This window comes from Myodes glareolus, chromosome 1 (assembly GCF_982192425.1).
Source record: "Myodes glareolus chromosome 1, mMyoGla1.1, whole genome shotgun sequence".
NCBI lineage: Eukaryota > Metazoa > Chordata > Mammalia > Rodentia > Cricetidae > Myodes > Myodes glareolus.
In genome coordinates this window covers 56840228-56854455 of record NC_142026.1, presented here as the reverse complement: position 1 = coordinate 56854455, position 14228 = coordinate 56840228, and the positions used below count along the sequence as shown (strand labels likewise).

The 14228-nt window shown below is 47.5% G+C and overlaps 1 protein-coding gene across 5 annotated transcripts in view; it reads right to left on the bottom strand.

Annotated features, from left to right (window-relative positions):
- The window catches only part of Sipa1l3 (signal induced proliferation associated 1 like 3), a 212749-nt gene that overhangs the window by 193575 nt on the left and 4946 nt on the right, over positions 1 to 14228 (bottom strand). The window contains exon 1 of one of the 5 annotated variants that reach the window (XM_087907031.1): positions 2490 to 2791. The exons of 2 other annotated variants lie outside the window; for them this stretch is intronic. The gene's annotated coding sequence lies outside the window, so the exon portion shown is untranslated. Of the gene's footprint in view, positions 1 to 2485; positions 2792 to 14228 lie in introns of those variants that run through there. 2 more of the 5 variants (XM_085695217.2, XM_085695209.2) reach the window with 2 other exon arrangements.

The window sequence follows — 14228 nt, the reverse complement described above, 5'->3', positions numbered from 1 at the left end:
AGTGTGTCCGGAGTAGGCATGGCTCAGTGGTGGAACTCTTACCTAGAATCCCCCAGTGAGGGGCTAAGGTCTCAGTGATCAACACTTGTGAGGGGCTGGGGCATGACTCAGTAGTAGAGCCCCTGCCTAGAATCCACCAGCAAGGGGTTGGGAGTGTGGCTCGGTGGTAGAGGACATGCTAGAATAAAAATAAATTTTTCCAGATTTTTATTTAATACTTCTGAGTGTCTTGCCTGAATGTATGTATTGTACCACATGTGTGCTTGCTACCCACAGAAGTTAGGAGAGGTCATCAGATCTCCTGGAGTAAATGATGGTTGTGAGCCACAAAACCAAACCCAGGTTCTCTGCAAGAGCAGCCAGTGTTCTTAAACACGGAGACAGCTCTCCAGCCCCATCTCTTTCTTTCTTTCTTTCTTTCTTTCTTTCTTTCTTTCTTTCTTTCTTTCTTCTTTCTTTCTTTTCTTTTTAAGAAAAGCAAACTGGAGGAACACTGAAGGATTCAGAAATATTTCCATATAGTACTGCTGTGTGTGAAAGCAAACTGCAGGAAAATAAGGACTGTATTATTCCTAATAGAATAATACAGTTCTCTATAGCATTGTGTCACCATGGAGAAAATACCTATAGTTTTGGAAAAGTACCTACAGTACTTACTATCAGTAGCAGTGAAGGATGTGGGACGAGCTGAAGTGGAAGGATGCTGACTTGCAGGTCAGGTAAGGAGGAAGGGGAGGGGAGAGCTACCAAAAAAAGGTCCAGACAGAAGATGCTCACAAGGAACTTGAAGTCAGCTCATAAACACCTACCATCTCCACTACCTTCACTTGGCGCGTCTTCTGCACATTAGACGCCACCTGAGCTCTCTGTGCCCTCTCACTTACACAGACGCTATCAATTAGCACCGTCTTCAGAAAAAGCAGCTAAGGCCTAGAGTTCAAGCTGTGCCAGGACTCAAGAACGACAAGAAATGGCTTTTCCTCAACGTATCCCCAAATGATGCTCCTTGGAGCTCGAGAGCCAGGGAGTGACCTGTTGCCACAGCAGCCTCCACACTGCCACATGGGGCCCATGAGGTGCCTCAAAGCCTCTAGCTGCTGGGCGAAACCAGAGAGGGCCACTGACCTTGCTCCCCTCAGAGCCTCAGGGAAGCTGCCTGGGGTGTTTTTACAGCATCGATTGCCGCTGCTCAGAGCCAGAAACTGAGGATACGTCAGTGATGACACAGTCGGACTCCTCGAACTCACCGTTTAATTAAAACTTGCTCGGCACAGAGCACGGGTTATTGCCTACTAAGGCAGAGAGAGTGATAAACTGCAGCTGGCCGGATCACTCTTATTTCCCTTGCCTTCTGCCACAGAAACCTGGAGCTGTGTGGCCTTTCCACATACACTGCAGATATGCACATGGGGCCTTCCACAAAGCCTCTCTTACTGAAATCACCCCAGCATTCTCCAACCCACTAGTGCCACACCTCCTCTGTCATGCCATGTGCCCAAAATGCCCAGATTAGCCACTGCTAGTTCCAAGGCTGCAAGCCTAAGGGGGTGAAGACCAGGCTGCAGGCCAGGAAGTCGGCAGCTTGATGCACAGACGGACCCCAAGAACGGCTGCATGACCACAAAGAGGCAGGTGTATAGGCCACTCCAACCACTGCCATAGCTTTTTGGAAAGGCTGGTACTCTAGCAAACCCCAAGTGAGTGCAGCTAGTCACCCACCCTCCAGCAATGGGGCACCTAGGAGGATAAATTCATTCGTTTCATGTCAAGCACTGTTCTAGAAGGATCAAGGGCCTGTGCTCCCATAGAGCCAACAGTTGGAATCCAGTGGAGCAGGAAGCTCCAGGGTGACTGAGGAAAGCATCCAGGGGAGAGGACGTCTGAGCAGAGTCTGGAGGACAGGGGTGGCTTTAGAGCTAGGGCCTAAGAATGGCTGCGTGACTATGGGAGGCAGGGGACACAACACCACAACTGCACCCACAGATTCCTAGGCAGAGGACACAGCCAGGCAGAGGCTAGGATAGGGGGAGCAACCCTCACCCCGCCCCACCCCCGAGCCGGAGCATAGCAGGTGCCGGGCATAGGGGTTGGTGGAGCTGAGACTCTCTGCAGTGAGAACTCAGTGGGTGCTGCTGCTATATCCTATTTCCCGAAAGGAGGAAACTGAGGCCCAGGGAGGGAACAAGATCCACAGGAGACTACAGAGCATGTATGTACCAGACTGTGATGCCCACAACCCCTGGTGACAGGGGCTCACTGGCATCACTTACTCTTTCCCTGGGAGCCGTGGCCTCCATTTTCTTCTCACTTCCTCAACACTAGGCCTACTCCTTCCACGGTGTGAGGAACAGAAAGGTAAACATTTCATGGGAGAAGGGGGGAGGAGAAAGGAAAATTAAAAAGCCAGTGTCTAATTCCCATGAAGAAGAAACACATTATTAACTTTCTCTAGAAGGTGCTACCGAAGTTAGAAGACATGGCTCACCTACCAGGCGTCCCGGAACATGGCCCTGATCACAATGCTGGCAGGTGGCTACGAGGTTGGCCCCAGGTGTGGCTCCTGTCCCTGGCTTTCCTAGGCAAGGGCCACCTGCCCCAGCTCCCTAGACGGACCTGGGGTGGTGCCTCCTCTGGTGCTGTGGGTGTCTGGAATGCGGAAATGGGAACCAGCCGTGCCAGCTTCTAACAGCGACTTAAACGCACTCAGCTACCGGAGTTCCCCTAGAGATGGCTGCTCTCTGCACACAGGCACATCCCCAAAGGGGCTGCTTTGCCAGTGTTCCCTTTGGGGAAGGGAAATAAAAGGATCCCTTACTCATCAGACACGTGGTCCTGGATCTGAATGAGTTTGGGAGAAAGCTCAAAGGTAACAAAGCTTCCTGTTACCTCCCATTCAGGAACAGGCCACCTGCTGAGGCCGAGCCAGGGCTGGATCAGTGCCACAGCATCCACTGCCCTGCTCCAGCAGCTTCATTCACAGCCTTCCCACCCACAGGTGGGCCCCTCACCTCTGCTAGCTGCAGAGGCTGGAGGCTTAATGATTAAACCTTGTGGCGAGCCTCTTCCAGCCAGCCTCAGGAGCACAGCTCTGGGAGAGGGCTGCTCTGCGCTCTGCAACCTCTCCAGAGCCTCACAGGTAGCCTCTAGTCAGAACCACCATCCCGCCTGTTTTACAGACAGTGTTGGAAAGAAGTCACAGGATGGAGGTCACACAGCAATGGGTGTTTACCAAGCAGTGCGGTTCAGAGGTTTCAGCTTTGACCACTGTGCTAATCTGCCCTTGTAAAGAGTCGTGCCCATCTTGGGATAGGGACAGTCGTTAGTGACATCATAGCTCTGGTCCATCAAAAGTCTCAATAACTTACGACTATAATCTCAGCATTGGAAGAGGGCGGTAGGAGTTCAGGGTCATTCACAGCTACACATCAAGTTTAAGACCAGCCTGAGCTACTGAGATTGTCTCACAGAACAAACAAAACAACCACAACAGTTCACTAACTCTCAGCTGTCTTATCACAAGCTGCTCACACCTGAGCCTTCAAACTGGAAAACAACTGGCTCACATTTATGGCGCTTAACCTTTGGCCATTTGGTGTAGATATATAAAGACTATTGCTAGGTCTGATGACACCTTCCTATAACCCCAGCATTTGGGAGGCTGAGTGAAGAGTTAGTGCTCCAAGTTCAAGCCCAGACTGGCCTACAGCAGTAGACCCTGTCTCAGAAACCAAAATTAAAAGGCGAGACTCTTAGCACTTTCTTCACCAAACAAACAAATTAGAATGTGCATTCTGAATCAGACACTGTGGTAAGTAAGAACCATGCTGCTCTTACCTGGAGGGGGCTTTCAGTCGCCTGACAATAAACCAGAAAATAAAAAATTATGCGACAACCATCCACACGCACTGGATTCTGACTGCTGTCAGGCAGTGAGGCATGTTAAGCACTTCACACGATTTCACAAGCCTCAAACTGCGCAGACATGGAAACAGACACTGTGGGGCCATGTGGCTTGCCCAAGATCAATAGGGGGCCAAGTAGGGCCCAGAATTTGCTCACAGGACACGCCACATTCCTCAGCCCCGCTGCAGCCTCTCAGGGCAACCACTGCCCACAGGTAGGGAGTCATAGGAAAATTCCATCTATAAAAGGAATATTACTTTCGGAGATGGTTGGGGATGGGGACACATCAGAGCCCAAATCTTGAACTGGCCACTGGCAATCTGCATTTGAGTCTCCTCTCACCAGCCCTCCAGCATCTGCAGAGCTGAGCCACTGTGAGAAGCATCTTGTTCAGGAGTAGAAGGGAGCAGAGGGAACCCCAGGTGGTTCTAAGCCCTGTGAGCTCGCAAAAACTACGCACATTCGCCCCCAGTGTTGCTGCTCAACTGGAGTGTCCCTAAATTATCAGACAAAATGTTTGGTAGCCAGCACAATTAAGGGTTCCTAGAGTGCAGGGACTATGCAGAGGTTTTCAAGGGTGCACATGATTAAAGAGTCCGCAGCTGAGTAATTACAAATCTGGGAAGTGCAACAAGAACGGGAAAACGCACCGCTTCTCCAGACGATGCACTCATACTCTTGTCTGTTCTGAGCAGTACTCTATTTTACTCCTACAGCCGCTCCCCCAGCCAAAAGAGTGAACCCTGATTGGCTCTGGCCTTTGATTTGTCCAGACAGGGTTCCATGTCAGGTAATTTGTCTAATGCTATCCCGAGAGACCCAAGAGGAATCAGGGGGTGGGGCAAAAAGGAAAGGTTTCTTCACTCTTAAAGAGACATACAGTAAGAGGTGTCCTTAACTGCTGCTGGATAGGGCCCTTACTGGATGTGCCAACTGAAGCATAAGCAGGTATCTTGTGACCACACAGGGAGCCTGACCACGAGAGGTACAGTCGGTGGCAGGGTGACACAAAGGAGCAGGATTTGGTCAGTACATTTTGAAGAGCTACTGTCAACCTTTGGGCTTTTTGTTCTATAAATCCTATTTCTAGCCAGTTTCATTGGGGCTTCCTATGACGGTAGATCAAGGAGTCTCAAAATGGACACAGAGCCCAATAGCTCCTGGGGAACTGTTAGAAGCGCAAATGCTCACACTGGACCTGGAGCCCAGGGCTGTTTGGACAAGCCCAGCTGTCTAGCTGGCTGTGATTCTATAGGCCTGAGAACCCTGCAGGAGCACAGGATGCTGAAAAGTTATTGACCAACATTTTCTAGCCCTTTGACCCCAAGCGAGTTATTAAATTCTATAAACAGGGATAACTGGGTTTAGCTGGACAGGTTGATGGGAGGCTTGGCTAAATAAGTCACGGCACGTGAAGTGACTAGCACCGTGTCCAGTACACTTTAGATACTGAAGTTTGCTATTTGCTACTGCAGCCACTACCATCATTACTGTCAGCACCAAATGCCAACTTCCTTCCCGGCTCTCCCAAAGCTGGCCCTACCTCTGATACATTTATCTTACTCCCAGGAACCAGTCCTGTGTTTTGGGGCTCCACAAGGACAATTACCTTTCTGGTTGGCATAAGGGTGTGGCAAACAAGGGGGCAGGGGCAAAGGCTTTTCTTCTGCCTCTACACCGTGGGTCCCAGGCCTCTTCCCATAGCCTCAGCCACTGCTGCCCCAGCACGTACCATGGGCACTCTAAGCTCAGGCACTAAGATGCAGAAGGCTGAACATTGACCAGCCAGGTTCAGCAGGGAAGGACTCTTGTCAGACTGCACCCACATACTAGCTTTGGAGCCACAGCTGGCCAGGGGTTCTTAGTGCAGGGTGTCAGGGACACGGAAGAAAGAGACAGACACAAGAGGTCTGATCTCTGGCCAACAACCTTAGGGCCAGGAGTGAACAAAGGCCCCTTGCTTCAAAAAAGAAACTATTAGACCAAGCTTCATAAAAACTCAGTGTTAAATCATTTTTGATCCGCAGATAGGCAGTTTTTTATGGTCTAACCTGGTACAAGTCAGGAAAGTTTAATACAACGTGAAGGACTGAAGACCAACAAGAACTGGGCCAATGGGTCTCTAATAAAGGGACCTGGATGTCTTGAGTTTTATTCTTTTGGTTCCATCCAACTGTGGCTACTATGTAAATTTTAATACAATTTAACAATCAAGCCTGCAACAACCTCATTGTTACTGAACATTCGGATTGCTTTCATTATTTTGGAGAAAAGGGAAGAACAGGTTCCAGGCTACAAAAGAGATAAACAGGCAAACCTGCCACTTCCACCTTTGTCTCTCCCACCTCCCTAAACCGCTCTGCCCCATTCATGCCCAAGGAGTTCCTCCCCTCAGGACCTTCACACTTCCCCAATATACACTCCCTCACCTCCTCCAGGGCTATCTGATGATTCTTGTTGATTGAGGTTTCTGTCCTGCCCGGTGGTCCTGCAGTCATTCAGTCCCAAAGAAACACACAGAGGTCTACATTAATTATAAACTGATTGGCCTATTAGCTCGGGCTTCTTATTAATACTTATTAATACTTGTCTGTGTTAGCCACGTGGCTTGGTACCTTTTTCGGTGAGGCAGTCACATCTCGTTATCTTGCTTCCTCTGTGGCTGGATCACGACTGCAGACTGAAACTTCCCTCTTCCCATCATCCTTGTTGCCACGCCTCTACTTCCTGCCTGGCTACTGGCCAATCAGTGTTTTATTAAAAATAATACAAGTAACAGGATGAAAGACCATTGTCCCCACAGCACTTCTACTTTTTTAAAAAAACAAGAACTCTGAATCTAATATACTTTTGTTTAGTTTTTCTACCGACCATTATCCATAACAACTTGTAACCAACATTCTAAACAAAGGAAAATATCCATAGTCCATTTTTTGGGAATGTTGGCGTAGTTTTCCAGGCTACTTCCTGCTGGTTGGGGGCACTGATAATCTTATGGGGACCTAAAGAAAATATAGAATTATGATCAAGTCATGACTGGAGTATCCTGTGAGGCTGGATCATCTCAGGCAGCAATCTTGAATCTGTTCTGGATGTAGAACTCAGACATCTGGGCCATCCACTCCTACTGGAAATGTCTCAGGGGTCTTCCTTGATCAAATCTGATTTTTCTTAACCTGAAATGAATCCACAGCCTCTCATTTCCTGTGGAAATAAAAGCAAAACCTCTTCTCCACCGTAACATACCTTTTGACTTTAATTTTGAAGTCAGGGTATTTTCAAAATACCTATCTTGGATTAATTCAGCAGCATTTATAAACAAATATCTTTTAGCAGCTGTTGTTCCTTCCTCAGCATTCAAACAATTTAAAGAGAACATAATAGCATACGGTATCCAGATTCTCTGTGTGTTTTCCATCTTTACGTGGCTTTATTTTAACCTCTATCTCTTTTATTTATTTTTATTTTAATTTTTGGCTTTTTGAGACAGGGTTTTTCTATGTATCTTTGTCCTGGAACTCCCTCTGTAGACCAGGGTGTCCTTGAACTCACAGAGATCTGCCCACTTCTGTCTCCCAAGTGTTGGGATTAAAGGTGTGTGCCACCATACCCAACTACTCTCTTTTTTATTTTAAGGACTTCATCCTTTTTTTTTCTTTTTCTCCCAAACCTACATATATTTTTAACACACTGTAAATCATTTAGAGGCTTTCTTCATCTTTGAATCTCTCTTTACTGTATATCTCTTTTTCTGACCTCATGAGTCTTTAATTTGCTAAACGATATGGCTAGGATTAAAGCCACCACTTTGACGGCTGGATCCACCCCATTTCTTACCTTTCTGAGAGTCTAGCCTCGTGGCAGAGGTACTGGCTGGAGCCATGTTTATTGCCAAAACTCTATGGCGTTTCAAGGTCCCTGCCACCACCAAAAAGTATGCAGTTAGCTTTTCATTAACACCATTTAAGTATTTTATGGTAGGATCTCTTAAAAGAGCTGCAAGCTTTTACAGCTAAAGTTGAGTCAGGAAGCCTCTCTTAAATGAGAGCGCTTGCCTCTAGCAAGCAGAGCCCACCCGAGAAAGTGCTGCTATAAAGAAGCTGTGTTTAACACTGTTCTTTTGTGTCTAGAATTCCTTCCCAAGCTCTCCCAGGTTCTGTGTGGATGCAGTTGTCCACACATTGGGCACCATTTTGTACTGTGTTGTTTGATGACTGAGGAAGGAGCAAAAGCTGCTAAAAGACATCTGATTATAAATGCTGCTGGATTAATCTAATACACACACACAAATACACACACACATATTAAAAATGCTTTGACTTTAAAATTTAAGTCAAAAGATATGTTACTTTAGAGAAGAGGTTTTGCTTTTGTTTCCACAGGAAATGAGGGACTGTGGATTCATTCTGCATCAAGAAAAATCAGGTCTGACCAAGGAAGACCCCCTGAGAAATCTTTGATAGAAGGAATGGCCCAGATGTTTGTGTGCTACATCCAGAACAGTTCAATGACTGCTGCCTGAGATGCTCCAACCTCACAGAATACTCCAGTTACGACTTGATCACAATTCTAAATTTTCTTTAGGTTCCCATTAGATTATCAGCACCCCCAATCAGCAGGAAATAATACGCCCACATTCCCCAAAAATGGATTATGAATGTTTGCCTTTGTTTAGAATGTTGGTTACAAGTTGTTATGGATAATGGTTGGTAGAAAAGCTAAACAAAGGAGATTTGATTCAGAGTTCTTGTTTGAGAAAAAATGGGGGTGAGGTGCTGAGGAACAATGGTCTTTTATCCTGTCACTTGTATTATTTTTAAGAGAACGCTGATTGGCCAGTAGCCAGGCAGGAAGTAGAGGCAGGGCAATCAGGCAGGAAGTAGAGGCGTGGCAACGAGGATGATGGGAAGAGCGAAGTTTCAGTCTGCAGTCGCGACCCAGAGGACACAAGATGTAACTGCTTCGTCGAAAAAGGTACCAAGCCACGTGGCTAACACAGACAAGAATTATTGACTAATATAAGTTATAAGAGTTAATAAGAAGACTAAGATACTAGGCCAATCAGTTTATAATTAATGGAGACCTCTGTGTGTTTCTTTGGGACTTAAGGACTGCAGAAACCGGGCAGGACAGAAACCTCAGTCAACAGAATCTGCCTAAAGCTTCAATCCCATCTGCCCTAATATTTCATGCATCCTCCTTGCTTAATTTCCTCACCTTCGTATATGCTAACAGTACACCGTTTATTTATTTACTGTGTTTTCTTTTTTTATAATATGTTTCCACACATGTGGGACTCAAGAGGAAAATTTGCAAGAGTTCTCTTCTTCCACTATCTGGGTTCCAGGGATCAAAATCAGGCTTGGCCCCAAACGCCCTTATCCCCTGGCCATCTTATTGAGCCTTTTGTTCTAGTTTCTTTGAGATAGATAGGTTTCATGTAGTCCAGGTTGGCCTCAACTCACAGCACAGCTGAAGCTGGCCTTGAACTCATGAACACCTGCCTCTATTTCCCACAGTTACAGGTGTGTGCCACTAGCCTGGCTTCACTCATCTTGTTTTCCTAATCCCCACTTAAGTGGAGCCCCACACGGGGGAGAAAAGTGAGGAATGGAGTCTGCATTGCTAGACATCCTTCGTACCTAGCACAATTCTCATGAGAACATTATCACCAAGAAGGTTTAAACACCAAAGCTAGGATAGGTAGTGCACACACCTTTGATCCCAGAGGCAGACAAATCTCTGAGTTCAAGGCCAAACTGCCAGAGTAAGTTCCAGGACAGCCAGGGCTGTCTTCAGGGGCGAGGATGACAGGACACAAAAATAAAAACAAAGAAAAAAAAATCATGTAACTGGGGAGCTGGGCTGCCTTTAATCCCAGCACTTGGGAGGCAGAGGCAGGCGGATCTCAATGAGCCTGGTATACATAGCTAATTCCATGACAGCCAGGGTTATGTAGAGAGACCCTTTCCGAAAAATTCAAAAGAAAAATAAACAAACAAACAGAAGAAATATGGAGACTGGGGAGATGAAGGCACTTGCTGCCAAATCTGGATCTGAGTTTGATTCCGAACTGGCCTCCACATGTGTGCCACGGCACTCAGACCACCCCACACACAAATGTAAAACATTTGAGAACAAACTTGGATGAACCTTATGGCGCCTGTTTGTAGACCCGGCACTTGGAAGCAGAGGTGGAAGGATCAGAAGTCACGGGATGTCAGCCTTGAAGACGACCACAGTTTGTCCAAGGTCAGCCTGGACTCCCAGAAACAGGGCTGTGGAGATAATTCGGTAGACAAAGCACTTGCTGTGCAAGCACGAGGGCTTCAGTTCCAGACCCAGAACCCACAAAAAAAAAATTACCATAATCCTAGGAGAGGCAGACTTACTGACCCCTGGAGCTGATGGCCATCCAACCTAGACTACTTCTGAATGCCTGGCCAATGAGACCCTGCAGGGGTTGGGGAGTGGGCTGTACCTGAGGAATGAAAGTCACATGTCTCTACATGCAAGTGCGAGCACACACACATACTTGCACACATAAATACACACACAAGAATATTAAATACCAAATTCATGGTGCCAGCATTTGGGTTTTGCCAGCCCTCAGAGCCACACTGAGAAACACACACATGTGCCGTATGCTGGCCACCCCTGGAGATGGAGCTCCCAACAAGTGCCTTTGAAAGAAACACAAGGACAAAAATAAGAGGGAGCTGGGGACAGTTCGAACCTAAGGGACTGCAGGGCTTTCCACACTTCCCTCCCCACCAACACAGAGTCTGGTCTGGAACAGGGCTAGAGAAAAGAGAATCCTCAGCTAGAACAAAGAGTGCCAATTCCCAGGCGGGATCATACCAGCTCCCCTGGCAATATCTACAACCTCCCTAAGACCTGCAGGAAATGAAGGGGCCAGCAGGAACTCTTCTGTCCCCACCCCACCTCAAAAACCCAGTTTGTCTCCTCTGCCTGATGCTTCTGCGAAGAGGTTTCATCACAGGCTGCGAAGTGACACCACAAAGAGCAAACGCTACAGGAGAGTCCACGTGCCATGCCTGGAAAACACAGGTTGGTTGCAAAGGAATTCCCACTGCTAGCCTGATTTCAGGTCCCTGAGCCATGTCACAAGCTGCTCCTCTCCTTTGGTCAAAAAGCAGAACTAAAGGGGACATTCCCATGGCCTCTCACAGCAGGCTGCCTGTAAACTCAAGGCTGGCTTCTGGTTCCTTGTGGAGGCTCCCCAAAACCCCGCACAGACAAGGCTGGGTGTCAGAGGAGCTGTCCTGGCAGTCTAGAGAGGAGGATCAAGGAGGATCTGAGGCCTCCGGTTCAAACAGGTCTTTGGGGTGGGGGGTGTACGGAGCCTCAGTCAGGTGCTGAAAGAAAGGGGATCAGGAAAGAAGGGCCTCAAGAGGATCCTGCCGCACAACAGAAATGGGAAGCCTGGCCAGGGGTGCTAGATGCTGCCTGCTTTACCAAAGGTCCCCAGACCCCCCAGCCAAGCACTGACTTTTACATGATGAAGAACAAGGGGGCGAAGAGCAAGTAACTGTATTATTTAAGTGGACTGAGCAGAGGCAGGGAATTCCCCACACACACACTTGAGCCTGAAACACACAAATGCTGGGTGAAATCTCTTGTACTTGATTCTAACTTTTCTTGATGAGACACTTCAAACACACAAAGGTAAAGGGAGGCTATAATAAGCCCTCGCCACTCAGCTGCAACCGTTCCCAACTCATGGCCAATCTCGTTTCATCTCTTACCCCCACGCGCCTGTCCGCCTCCACTTTCCGCCCCCATCCAAGCACTGTGAGGCACATGCTGGGCATCCCAATGGTCCATTCACAGGAATTTCAGTATGCACATCTTAAAGATAAGGGCTCAGCCGTGAGATCATGAGCACATCTGAAAAACTGACGAAGTCTCCTGAGTACTGCCAAATACTCATATGACTTTTGTTATTTTAAAGGAAATGGAAGAACAGATCCCACGATTAGAGAAATCCCTGGCCCCAAAGGATGTGGAGGCTGCTGCAAGAGCTGCAGGCTGGGACTGTAAACCCCAACTGTCCATCCGCCAGTTCATGGGCAGACCACAGGTGACACAGACTGCGGAAGAGTCACTAACTCTGGACCTCAGTTTCCCCATATAGGAGATGGAAGTAGCAACAGCACTATCCCATGGAGTAGACTGAAGAATCAAAGGCCATTTCCTTCCCCACAAAGTTCTCTGGACAGTGCCTCCTCGTATTGTCAGTTTGGTCAATAGGGTCTTACTGCGCATGTTTTACACACCTGGCATTGTCAGTAGGAGGAGGTGAGTGCAAATTATCACCCTGGCAACATAATAAACTTGGGATCCACCTGCTCTGCTTGGCTAAGAGGTGCAGATCCATCTTGCCCATTCTTAGGTCTCAGGCAGTTCATACATCTAGAAATGAGCTCAGGCTGGACTACAGAAGGATTTCTGGTGCTTAGATAAAAGTCAGCATTCCTCAGGAACTTGTGAAACCGGTTCCCATCTGCCAAAAGTCATTTCCCTTACCTCTGGCAGAAGGAACATATGGCTACCTATAACTCCTATCACTATATCAAAACCCATGCTGGCCTTTAGGCTCCCTAGTATCACAAATACCTGTTATCCATTTCAAATCCAAGCTAGTATCTGGCTCTTCCCTTCCCCCAGCTACTAGTTTTCCTTATAATCCATATGATTTATCCACTCAACACACACACTCTCTCTCTCACTACCCAAACTCTCATCCTCTTGCACTCTTGCTATTCTCCTCCCCATTCTCAACCCTTTTCCCCCCTCTGCTCCATTCTATCTTTTGTTAGCTATCTTGTGAGTGTCACTAATCTCTCCCACTCTCATAGCCCTGATAGTCACTTTGCTTTCTTTTTTCTCTGCTCTGGACTCTTCCCAAAAGCTGTGCCTCTTTATATCCAACCTAGAGCATCTTTGACAGTAGACATGATGCCATAGCATCCCATACCCATCCAATGCTGTGTGAATAAGGTACTAAATACTTGGCAATGCTTTGCTTGTCAAACAACCTGGAAAAGAAATGCTGTGTCTACTTCCTCCATTAGCCTTTGCCTCATGAAGAAGGCCTGCAATGAGGAGTATCAGTCTACAGTGATTTCTCTCTCTCCCTCTCTCTCTGGTTTTTTGTTTTTGTTTGGTTTTTCGAGGCATGATTTCTTTCTCTGTGTAGCCCTAGATGTCCTGAAACTCACTCTTGTAGACCAGGCTTGCCTCAAAATCAGAGATCCACCTGCCTCTGCCTGGAAGGCGTGCCCCACCAACACCCAGCTTCAGTGATCTCATTTGTAAAATGAGTTCAATGAAGTCGATGACGTCATTGGACTGCTGGAGAGTTAATTGAGGACATATCTGAAGCGCTTAGCCAAGCACTAAGCAGTGAGTCGTGCTATGTGACTGTCAGCAACTAGCATTATTATTACTTTACAAACTTTAAGTAGTGTGAGCTTGGAGAAGAGACACCCACCCTTCTCCAGTGACAACTGTATTCCTTCTGTGGTGAGGTGGCTCATTTCCACCTCATGACTCCGCACTTGCTGTTCCCTCTGCCTGGAACTCCCCCCAACGCCCCCAACTCCTGACACAGCTGGTGCACTTGCTCATTCAGACCTTAGCTCACATGACTTTCCCTCCTCGGCCTGGGAGGCCTTCCCTGTTCATCTGGGCTACAGTAATCACCCCCTCCCTCTCTACCAGCCACTCCAGCCTTTTACCCTGTTATTTTCCCCGACATACTTAAAAACCATCTGAAAGTAGCAAGACCAGCTTTGTGTTTTAAGTTCTAATCGGGGGTGGGGGGGGAGAACAAATCCTGAAACTATCTGGTTTACTGTGTGTCTCCTCGGGTTGTCTGAGAGCAAGCATCTTATCTGAGCCAGGTGTGCTGACTCACGTCTGCAATCGCAGGACTGAGAGGTGAGAAGCAGGAAGACTGAGAGTTCAAGGCCAGCCTGGGCTAGCTGCAAGCCTTGGTTTCAAAATACAAACAGAAAAACAAAACAGAACAGAACAGATTTTGTCTGTCCCATTCATTGTTGAATCCTCGGTGCCTAGAAGAAATCCTGGCACGCGGAAGATGCCCAGTAAATTGGTTGACTTAATAAAATAGGAACAGTGACTCCTGGTCCAGGGCTAAGAGCAGCCCAGCAGGCCAGTCAGTGTCTTGCAAACATTTCATTCAGTCTCCACCAACCACTGAGGGAGGGATGTCCACCGTAAACATTTCATCTATGATGGAAAGCACTCAATGAACACCTTACATAGTAGAGGCCATG